The sequence below is a fragment of the Salmo salar genome, unplaced genomic scaffold (genome assembly GCF_905237065.1).
Source record: "Salmo salar unplaced genomic scaffold, Ssal_v3.1, whole genome shotgun sequence".
NCBI classification, from domain to species: Eukaryota; Metazoa; Chordata; class Actinopteri; order Salmoniformes; family Salmonidae; genus Salmo; species Salmo salar.
The window spans coordinates 89,336-100,000 of record NW_025548626.1 but is presented as its reverse complement, the minus strand read 5'-3'; the positions used below and the strand labels follow the sequence as shown (position 1 = coordinate 100,000).

Below are 10,665 nucleotides of genomic sequence, written 5' to 3'. Positions count from 1 at the left end.
GTTGCGAGGTCAGCTGTTTCAGCAGTTCTTTATAAGGCCTGTTATTGGCTGGAGGTCTGACAGGAACCGATTGGCTCAACAGAAACTGCTCTGATAGGAACTTCCACACCTCTCCTCTGTACTGCCTGGGAACTCCTAGGGAGGGAGGGGGGAGGAGGGAGAGGGAGGAGAGGAGGGGAGGGAGAGGGAGGAGGGGAGAGGGAGAGGAGAGAGGGAGGGAGGGAGCGGGGAGGGGGGGAGAGAGGAGGAGAGGGAGAGGGAGGGAGGGAGGGAGAGGAATGGGAGAGAGAGAGGAGGGGGGAGGGGGAGGGAGAGAGGAGGGGGGAGACAATATATCAGTTATGTTATATAGAGACTACAGTAACATTAGAGGTGTGTTATAGAGACTACGGTAACATTAGAGGTGTGTTATATAGAGACTACAGTAACATTAGAGGTGTGTTATATAGAGACTACAGTAACATTAGAGGTGTGTTATAGACTACAGTAACATTAGAGGTGTGTTATATAGAGACTACAGTAACATTAGAGTTGTGTTATATAGAGACTACAGTAACATTAGAGGTGTGTTATAGAGAGACTACAGTAACATTAGAGGTGTGTTATATAGAGACTACAGTAACATTAGAGGTGTGTTATATAGAGACTACAGTAACATTAGAGGTGTGTTATAGAGACTACAGTAACATTAGAGGTTTGTTATAGAGACTACAGTAACATTAGAGGTGTGTTATAGAGAGACTACAGTAAAATTAGAGGTGTGTTATAGAGACTACAGTAACATTAGAGGTGTGTTATAGACTACAGTAACATTAGAGGTGTGTTATAGAGAGACTACAGTAACATTAGAGGTGTGTTATAGACTACAGTAACATTAGAGGTGTGTTATAGAGACTACAGTAACATTAGAGGTTTGTTATATAGAGACTACAGTAACATTAGAGGTGTGTTATATAGAGACTACAGTAACATTAGAGGTGTGTTATAGAGAGACTACAGTAACATTAGAGGTGTGTTATATAGAGACTACAGTAACATTAGAGTTGTGTTATAGAGAGACTACAGTAACATTAGAGTTGTGTTATAGACTACAGTAACATTAGAGGTGTGTTATATAGAGAATACAGTAACATTAGAGGTGTGTTATATAGAGACTACAGTAACATTAGAGGTGTGTTATAGAGAGACTACAGTAACATTAGAGTTGTGTTATAGACTACAGTAACATTAGAGGTGTGTTATATAGAGAATACAGTAACATTAGAGGTGTGTTATATAGAGACTACAGTAACATTAGAGGTGTGTTATATAGAGACTACAGTAACATTAGAGGTGTGTTATAGACTACAGTAACATTAGAGGTGTGTTATATAGAGACTACAGTAACAGAGGTGTGTTATATAGAGACTACAGTAACATTAGAGGTGTGTTATATAGAGACTACAGTAACATTAGAGGTGTGTTATATAGAGACTACAGTAACATTAGAGGTGTGTTATAGAGACTACAGTAACATTAGAGGTGTGTTATATAGAGACTACAGTAACATTAGAGGTGTGTTATATAGAGACTACAGTAACATTAGAGGTGTGTTATATAGAGACTACAGTAACATTAGAGGTGTGTTATAGAGAGACTACACTAACATTAGAGGTGTGTTGTAGACTACAGTAACATTAGAGGTGTGTTATATAGAGAGACTACAGTAACATTAGAGGTGTGTTATATAGAGACTACAGTAACATTAGAGGTGTGTTATAGAGAGACTACAGTAACATTAGAGGTGTGTTATAGAGACTACGGTAACATTAGAGGTGTGTTGTATAGAGACTACAGTAACATTAGAGGTGTGTTATATAGAGACTACAGTAACAGAGGTGTGTTATAGAGAGACTACAGTAACATTAGAGGTGTGTTATAGAGACTACGGTAACATTAGAGTTGTGTTATATAGAGACTACAGTAACAGAGGTGTGTTATAGACTACAGTAACATTAGAGGTGTGTTATAGAGAGAGACTACAGTAACAGAGGAGTGTTATAGACTACAGTAACATTAGAGGTGTGTTATAGAGAGACTACAGTAACATTAGAGGTGTGTTATAGAGACTACGGTAACATTAGAGTTGTGTTATATAGAGACTACAGTAACAGAGGTGTGTTATAGACTACAGTAACATTAGAGGTGTGTTATAGAGAGACTACAGTAACATTAGAGGTGTGTTATAGAGACTACAGTAACATTAGAGGTGTGTTATAGAGAGACTACAGTAACATTAGAGGTGTGTTATATAGAGACTACAGTAACATTAGAGGTGTGTTATAGAGACTACAGTAACAGAGGTGTGTTATATAGAGACTACAGTAACATTAGAGGTGTGTTATATAGAGACTACAGTAACATTAGAGATGTGTTGTAGAGACTACAGTAACATTAGAGTTGTGTTATAGAGAGACTACAGTAACATTAGAGGTGTGTTATAGAGAGACTACAGTAACATTAGAGGTGTGTTATATAGAGACTACAGTAACATTAGAGGTGTGTTATAGAGAGACTACAGTAACATTATAGGTGTGTTATAGAGACTACAGTAACATTAGAGGTGTGTTATAGACTACAGTAACATTAGAGGTGTGTTAGAGACTACAGTAACATTAGAGGTGTGTTATATAGAGAGACTACAGTAACATTAGAGGTGTGTTATATAGAGACTACAGTAACATTAGAGGTGTGTTATAGAGAGACTACAGTAACATTAGAGGTGTGTTATAGAGAGACTACAGTAACATTAGAGGTGTGTTATAGAGAGACTACAGTAACATTAGAGGTGTGTTATAGACTACAGTAACATTAGAGGTGTGTTATAGAGACTACAGTAACATTAGAGTTGTGTTATATAGAGACTACAGTAACATTAGAGGTGTGTTATATAGAGACTACAGTAACATTAGAGGTGTGTTGTATAGAGACTACAGTAACATTAGAGGTGTGTTATATAGAGACTACAGTAACATTAGAGGTGTGTTATATAGAGAGACTACAGTAACAGAGGTGTGTTATAGACTACAGTAACATTAGAGGTGTGTTATAGAGACTACAGTAACATTAGAGGTGTGTTATAGACTACAGTAACATTAGAGGTGTGTTATATAGAGACTACAGTAACATTAGAGGTGTGTTATATAGAGACTACAGTAACATTAGAGGTGTGTTATAGACTACAGTAACATTAGAGGTGTGTTATAGAGACTACAGTAACATTAGAGGTGTGTTATATAGAGACTACAGTAACATTAGAGGTGTGTTATATAGAGACTACAGTAACATTAGAGGTGTGTTATAGAGACTACAGTAACATTAGAGGTGTGTTATATAGAGACTACAGTAACATTAGAGGTGTGTTATATAGAGACTACAGTAACATTAGAGGTGTGTTATATAGAGACTACAGTAACATTAGAGGTGTGTTATATAGAGACTACAGTAACATTAGAGGTGTGTTATATAGAGAGACTACAGTAACAGAGGTGTGTTATATAGAGACTACAGTAACATTAGAGGTGTGTTATAGAGAGACTACAGTAACAGTGTGTGTGTGTGTGTGTGTGTGTGCGTGCGTGTGTGTGATCACCCTGTCCGACAGCAGCGTGGACGGTGTCGGTGTTGACCTTGACCTTCGACCTGGCCTGTGTTCCCAGCATGCTCTCCCAGACCAGCGTGACCTCCTTCAGACATGGAGTTATCTCTTCATAGTCCAGACGTAAGCGCTTACTCTCCGACGCTGCAGACAGATCAACAGTGAGGAGGAGGACACGGCTTCTGTCTGTCTGTCTCTCTCCCCCTCCATCTCTCTCTCTCCCTCCATCTCTCTCTCCCCCTCCATCTCTCCATCTCTCTCTCCCTCCATCTCTCTCTCCCCCTCCATCTCTCCATCTCTCTCTCCCCCTCCATCTCTCTCTCCCTCCATCTCTCTCTCCCTCCATCTCTCCATCTCTCTCTCCCTCCATCTCTCTCCCCCTCCATCTCTCTCCCCCTCCATCTCTCTCCCCCTCCATCTCTCTCTCCCTCCATCTCTCTCCCTCCATCTCTCTCCCCCTCCATCTCTCTCCCCTCCATCTCTCCATCTCTCTCTCCCTCCATCTCTCTCTCCCCCTCCATCTCTCTCTCCCCCCTCCATCTCTCTCTCCCCCTCCATCTCTCCATCTCTCTCTCCCCCTCCATCTCTCCATCTCTCTCTCCCTCCATCTCTCCATCTCTCTCTCCCTCCATCTCTCTCTCCCTCCATCTCTCTCTCCATCTCTCCATCTCTCTCTCCCTCCATCTCTCTCTCCCCCTCCATCTCTCCATCTCTCTCTCCCTCCATCTCTCTCTCCCCCTCCATCTCTCCATCTCCATCTCTCTCTCCCTCCATCTCTCCATCTCTCTCCCCCTCCATCTCTCTCCCCCTCCATCTCTCTCCCCATCTCTCTCTCTCCCCCATCTCTCCCCATCTCTCTCTCTCCATCTCTCTCTCTCCCTCCATCTCTCTCTCCCCCTCCATCTCTCTCTCCCCCTCCATCTCTCTCCCTCCATCTCTCCCTCCATCTCTCCCTCCATCTCTCCCTCCATCTCTCCCTCCCTCTCTCCATCCATTTCACCCTCCCTCTCACCCTCCCTCTCTCTCTCCATCCCTCCACATTAACATTGCCAAAGCAAGTCAAGTAGATAATAAACAGAAGTGAAATAAACTATTAAAAAAATGAACAGTAAACATTACACAAGTTCCAAAATAGACATCTCTCTCCCTCCCCCATCTCTCTCTCCCTCCCCCATCTCTCTCTCCCTCCCCCATCTCTCTCTCTCTCCCCATCTCTCTCCCTCCCCCATCTCTCTCTCCCTCCCCCCATCTCTCTCTCCCTCCCCCATCTCTCTCTCTCCCTCCCCCCATCTCTCTCTCCCTCCCCATCTCTCTCTCCCTCCCCCATCTCTCTCTCCCTCCCCCATCTCTCTCTCTCTCTCCCTCCCTCCATCTCTCTCCTTTCCTCCCTCCCTCCCTCCCTCCCTCCCTCCCTCCCTCCCTCCTACTGGAACTCCTCAAAAGTCCCCACAAGGACAGTAAAACAAGGAAAATGTCTCCACATTTCCCAGGTCCCCACTGACTTAATGGCAGAATGGTGAACTTACTGAATGAAATGAGAGTTTGACTGTGTGATATTAGGTTGCTTGTTGTGTAAATATTTTCCGTCTGTATTTGAATGATTTGTAAGGCTATTTTAGGCTAAAGGGGTTAGAATGATTTCCATTACAATACTCCTCATTCCTGCTCTAATTCACACATGGACCAGTGTGTGTTAACATGGGACTTGTTTTTCTGTACATCTCAACTCCTCCTGAGAAACCGTCTGAGAGAGGGGGGTGGTCACGGCCAGGGTCGGAGAGAGGAGGGGGGGGGTCACGGCCAGGGTCTGAGAGAGGAGGGGGGGGTCACGGCCAGGGTCTGAGAGAGGAGGGGGGTCGGCCAGTATTAACCGTGACCCTGAATCCGTTATGGGTTCAGCGTCTTGGGAACATCGACAGATGTGTTTTTCACCTCGTCGGCTCAGAGATTCAACATAGCGTAGTTTCGGCCCAAGGCCGTTGGGGTGTAACCCCTGGGAACAAACAGCACAACCTCAGAGGAACTTTACCTTCAGCAGGTAAGACCACACACACACACACACACACACACACACACACACACACACACACACACCTGATGACAACACCTGCCTTCTAGGCATTTCATTATGCAAATGTACTGTTGAATTCATAGAGAACAATTAACGATCACTTTGTAGTTGCCCTAGACATGCCAATTTCACCGGGGCGTGTGTGTGTGTGTGTGATGAGCAGGGGTGATTGGGTTCATGATTCTCCGTCTATATCCTCAAATAACCTCAACCAGCTGTTGCGCAGTAGTAGTATCTGTGTATTACCCTGTATATTGTTGTTTTCTCTCTCCATCCTCAGTAGTAGTATCTGTGTATTACCCTGTATATTGTTGTGTTCTCTCTCTCCATCCTCAGTAGTAGTATCTGTGTATTACCCTGTATATTGTTGTGTTCTCTCTCCATCCTCAGTAGTAGTATCTGTGTATTACCCTGTATATTGTTGTTCTCTCTCTCCATCCTCAGTAGTAGTATCTGTGTATTACCCTGTATATTGTTGTTCTCTCTCTCCATCCTCAGTAGTAGTATCTGTGTATTACCCTGTATATTGCTGCTCTCTCTCTCCATCCTCAGTAGTAGTATCTGTGTATTACCCTGTATATTGTTGTTCTCTCTCTCTCCATCCTCAGTAGTAGTATCTGTGTATTACCCTGTATATTGTTGTGTTCTCTCTCCATCCTCAGTAGTAGTATCTGTGTATTACCCTGTATATTGTTGTTCTCTCTCTCTCCATCCTCAGTAGTAGTATCTGTGTATTACCCTGTATATTGTTGTGTTCTCTCTCCATCCTCAGTAGTAGTATCTGTGTATTACCCTGTATATTGTTGTTCTCTCTCTCCATCCTCAGTAGTAGTATCTGTGTATTACCCTGTATATTGCTGTTCTCTCTCCATCCTCAGTAGTAGTATCTGTGTATTACCCTGTATATTGTTGTTTTCTCTCTCCATCCTCAGTAGTAGTATCTGCTGCAGGACGGCCTTCCTCCACAGTTCTCTCAGTTCTGCTCGGCCGCGCTTCTTCCTCTCCTCCGGAACGACGCCCAGCGGTCCGTCTACGTCTGCAACGCTGCACGCAGACACGCCCCTACCGTCTATGGGACAGGCACCCCTGTCTGAGATGGAGAGGGGGGGGATGGGAGGCGAAAGTGAAGAGAGATGAGAGGTGGAGAGAGGGGGGAGAAATGGGAGCGAGAGAGAGACAGAGGAAGAGAGGGAGAGGGGGAGAAATGGGAGGGAGCGAGACAGAGGAAGAGAGAGAGAGAGGGGGAGAAATGGAAGCGAGAGAGAGACAGAGGAAGAGAGACAGGGGGGGAGAAATGGGAGGGAGCGAGACAGAGGAAGAGAGAGAGAGAGGGGGAGAAATGGGAGGGAGAGAGACAGAGGAAGAGAGAGAGAGAGAGGGGGGAGAAATGAGAGAGAGAGAGATCAGTTAATTCATTAGTGTCCATCTATGCTATTATAGACCCCATTCTCTGGCCCCTGAGTCCAGGGACAACATCTACATACAGGTAACATCCACTGAGACCAGACACCTCATTGTTTAGTGGCTCGTTATGTATTTACTTCTAATGAAAAGGTCATTTACTGTTATTGTCAGGCTTTCAGTGTGTGTGTGTGTGTGTGTGTGTGTGTGTGTGTGTGTAATGGGTGTGTGTGTAGGGCGTTGGCTCTGGTGGAGAGGGGTGTTTGGTGCCATAGTGGCCGAGTGCGTCAGCAATGTGTTTCTTAAGAAGTTTGGCGTGTTTGTTTTGGTGACTGTGCTTGTTTCAACACGCCTTTCAACACAACCACACACCCATTACACACACCCATTACACACACCCATTACACACACACACACACATTACACACACACACACACCTATTACACACACACACACACACACACACACACATAGTTTAGATTCACTCATTGAGTATCAGGTTCTTCCATGCTACTCTGTGTTCTAGTTGGTGTGTGTGTGTGTGTGTGTGTGTGTGTGTGTGTGTGTGTGTGTGTGTGTGTGTGTGTGTGTGTGTGTGTGTGTGTGTGTGTGTGTGTGTACAGTACGTACAAGAGAGGATTCAGTAAACAACATCCACATAATGATAAGCCTCCCCCTGAAGGACTTTAGCTCAGTGCACTAACACAGTCTCGTAGGGTACAGAAGGTCCTTGGTTTCAAACGCAGTCAGTAGCAGAGAGTTTACAATGTCAGGAAGTGTATATTTAACTAAATCAGAAAATGCTCCTAAACCTGACCCTCGCTCCTAAACCTGACCCTGGATCCTAAACCCCGACCCCTCGCTCCTAAACCCGACCCTCGCTCCTAAACCCGACCCTCGCTCCCTAAACCCAACCCTCGCTCCCTAAACCCAACCCTCGGCTCCCAAACCTAACCCTCGCTCCTAAACCTAACCCTGTTTCCTAAACCAAACCTCGTTTCCTAAACCTAACCCTCGTTCCTAACCTGACCTCGTTCCTAAACCTAACCTCGTTCCTAAGCCTGGCCCCCCCCGCAAACCACAAGCCTGGCCCCAAACCCTAGCCTGGCCGCAAACCAGCCTGGCCGCAACCAAGCCTGGCCCAAGCCACCGGCACCAAACCTACCCTCATTTGCTAAACCTGACTCGCCAAACCCCAACCCTGGGCCCGCCAAACCAACACCCGGGCTCGCTAAACCCGACCAGGCCGGCCGCAAACCACCAACCGACCGCTCCAAACCACCACCTGGCACCAAACCACGCCTGACCGCAAACCTAAGCCTGGCCCCAAACCAAGCCTCATTGCTAAACCTGACCTCGACTCCAAGCCTGACCTCGCAAACCCACCGGGCCGCAAACCCCAAACCCGGCCCGCAAGCTCCCGGCCACAAGCTACCAGAGCCCGGGCCGCAAACCTGCGCCTGCCGCAAACCCTAAGCCTGGCCGCAAACCTAAGGCCTGGCCCCAAACCAACCGCCTCGCCCCCAAACCCACAGCCTGCCGCAAACCACAGCCTGGCCCCCAAACCACAGGCCTGGCCGCAAACCAACCAGGCCTGGCCCCCCAAACCAAACCTGGCCTGGTTCCTAAACCAAACCTGGTTCCTCAAACCTAACCCTCGTTCCTAAAGCCTGACCCTGATTCCTAAGCCTGCCAAACCCCAACCCTGGCCCCAAACCACAACCCTGGCCTGCAAACCACCCCGCCCCTAAACCAAACCTACCTCATTTGCTCAAGCCCCGGCCCCTAAACCAACCGAACCCGCGCCCTAAACCCGACCCGCGCCTCCAACCCGGCCTCGCTCCTCAACCGGCCCGCGCGCAAACCCGACCGCCTGACCTCGCAAACCAAGCCTGGCCGCCAAACCTGACCGCCTGGCCCCAAACCACCAGCCTGGCCACAAACCAAACCCGGCCCTCGCCTAAACCGGGCTCCTCAAACCCAACCTCGCCTGGTTTCCTAAACCTAACCTCGTTCCTAAACCTAACCTCGGTTCCTAAACCTAACCCCGCTCCTAAACCTAACCCCCAAACCCTAACCCCGACTCCTAAACCTAACCCTCATTGCTAAACCTAACCCTCATTGCTAAACCTAACCTCGCTCCTAAACCCGACCCTCGCCCACCAAACCCGACCGCCCTCGCTCCTCAAACCTGACCCTCGCTCCCAACCCCGCTCCAAAACCTAACCCTCATTGCTAAACCTGACCCTCGCTCCTAAACCCGACCCTCGCTCCTAAACCCGACCCTCGCCCCAAACCCGACCCTCGCTCCTAAACCCGGCCCTCGCTCCTAAACCTAACCTCGCTCCAAACCTAGCCCTCGCTCCTAAACCCAACCCTCATTGCTAAACCCCAACCTCGCTCCTAAACCCCGGCCCTCGCTCCTAAACCTGACCCTGCGCTCCTAAACCTAACCTGGTTTCCTAAACCTAACCCTCGTTCCTAAACCTAACCCTGGTTTCCTAAACCTAACCACCGCTCCTAAACCTGACCCTCGCCAAACCTAACCCTCGCCACCAACCCTAAACCTAACCCTCATTGCTAAACCTGACCTCCTCGCTAACCAAAGCCGGGCCCGCAAACCTCAAGCCTCGCCTCCAAACCTAACCCGGCCTGCCGCAAACCAACCTGGCTCGCAAACCACCAAGCCTGGCCCCAAACCACCAAGCCTAACCTCATTGCTAAAGCCTGACCCTCGCAAACCAACCGGGCCCGCAAACCAACCCTCCGGCCCCAAACCCAAACCCGGCCGCAAACCACCAAGCCTGGCCTCAAACCTAAGCCTGGCCCCAAACCACCAAGCCTCGCCCCAAACCACGCTGACCTCGCAAACCCGAACCTGGGCCGCAAACCCGACCCCGGCCCTCAAACCCCGGCCCTCATTCCTAACCCTCGCCCCAAACCTAACCCTCGCCCCAAACCAACCAAGCTCGCCGCAAACCTAACCCTCGCCCCAAACCCAACCTAACCCTCATTCCTAACCCTCGCTCCTAAACCCGCCCTCGCTCCTAAACCCGACCCTCGCTCCTAAACCCGACCCTCGCTCCTAAACCCGACCCTCGCTCCCTAAAACTAACCTTCCATTAGGTTGGACCACTATGCCTAAACTAAATGAATACCCACTTCTTACAAATTCAACATTTATGGAATATTACAACTAACAGTAAATACAGGTAGTTACAGGTATGGTCAGGTATTCTCTTCAGTCTACCGTCCTGGTATAACCTGTCCTGTGTGTGTACTTTATGTTTGTAGATAGACATTGTTGATTAGAGATGTGATGACATGATGACACTCCATCTGTCACCAGAGAACTGAAAACAAACACCTGGCTAAGGAGAGAGAGAGACTGAATAACAGAGAGAGAGAAGGAATAGAGGAGAGGGAGAGACTGGAGAGAGAGAAGGAAGAGAGGAGAGAGAGAGACTGAATAACAGAGAGAGAGAAGGAATAGAGGAGAGGGAGAGACTGAATAACAGAGAGAGAGAAGGAATAGAGGAGAGAGAGAGACTGGAG

At 47.6% G+C, this 10,665-nt stretch overlaps 1 pseudogene; it reads right to left on the bottom strand.

Annotated features, from left to right (window-relative positions):
* Nucleotides 1–10,665, bottom strand: part of LOC123733180 (TBC1 domain family member 1-like) — a 74,346-nt pseudogene that overhangs the window by 27,295 nt on the left and 36,386 nt on the right.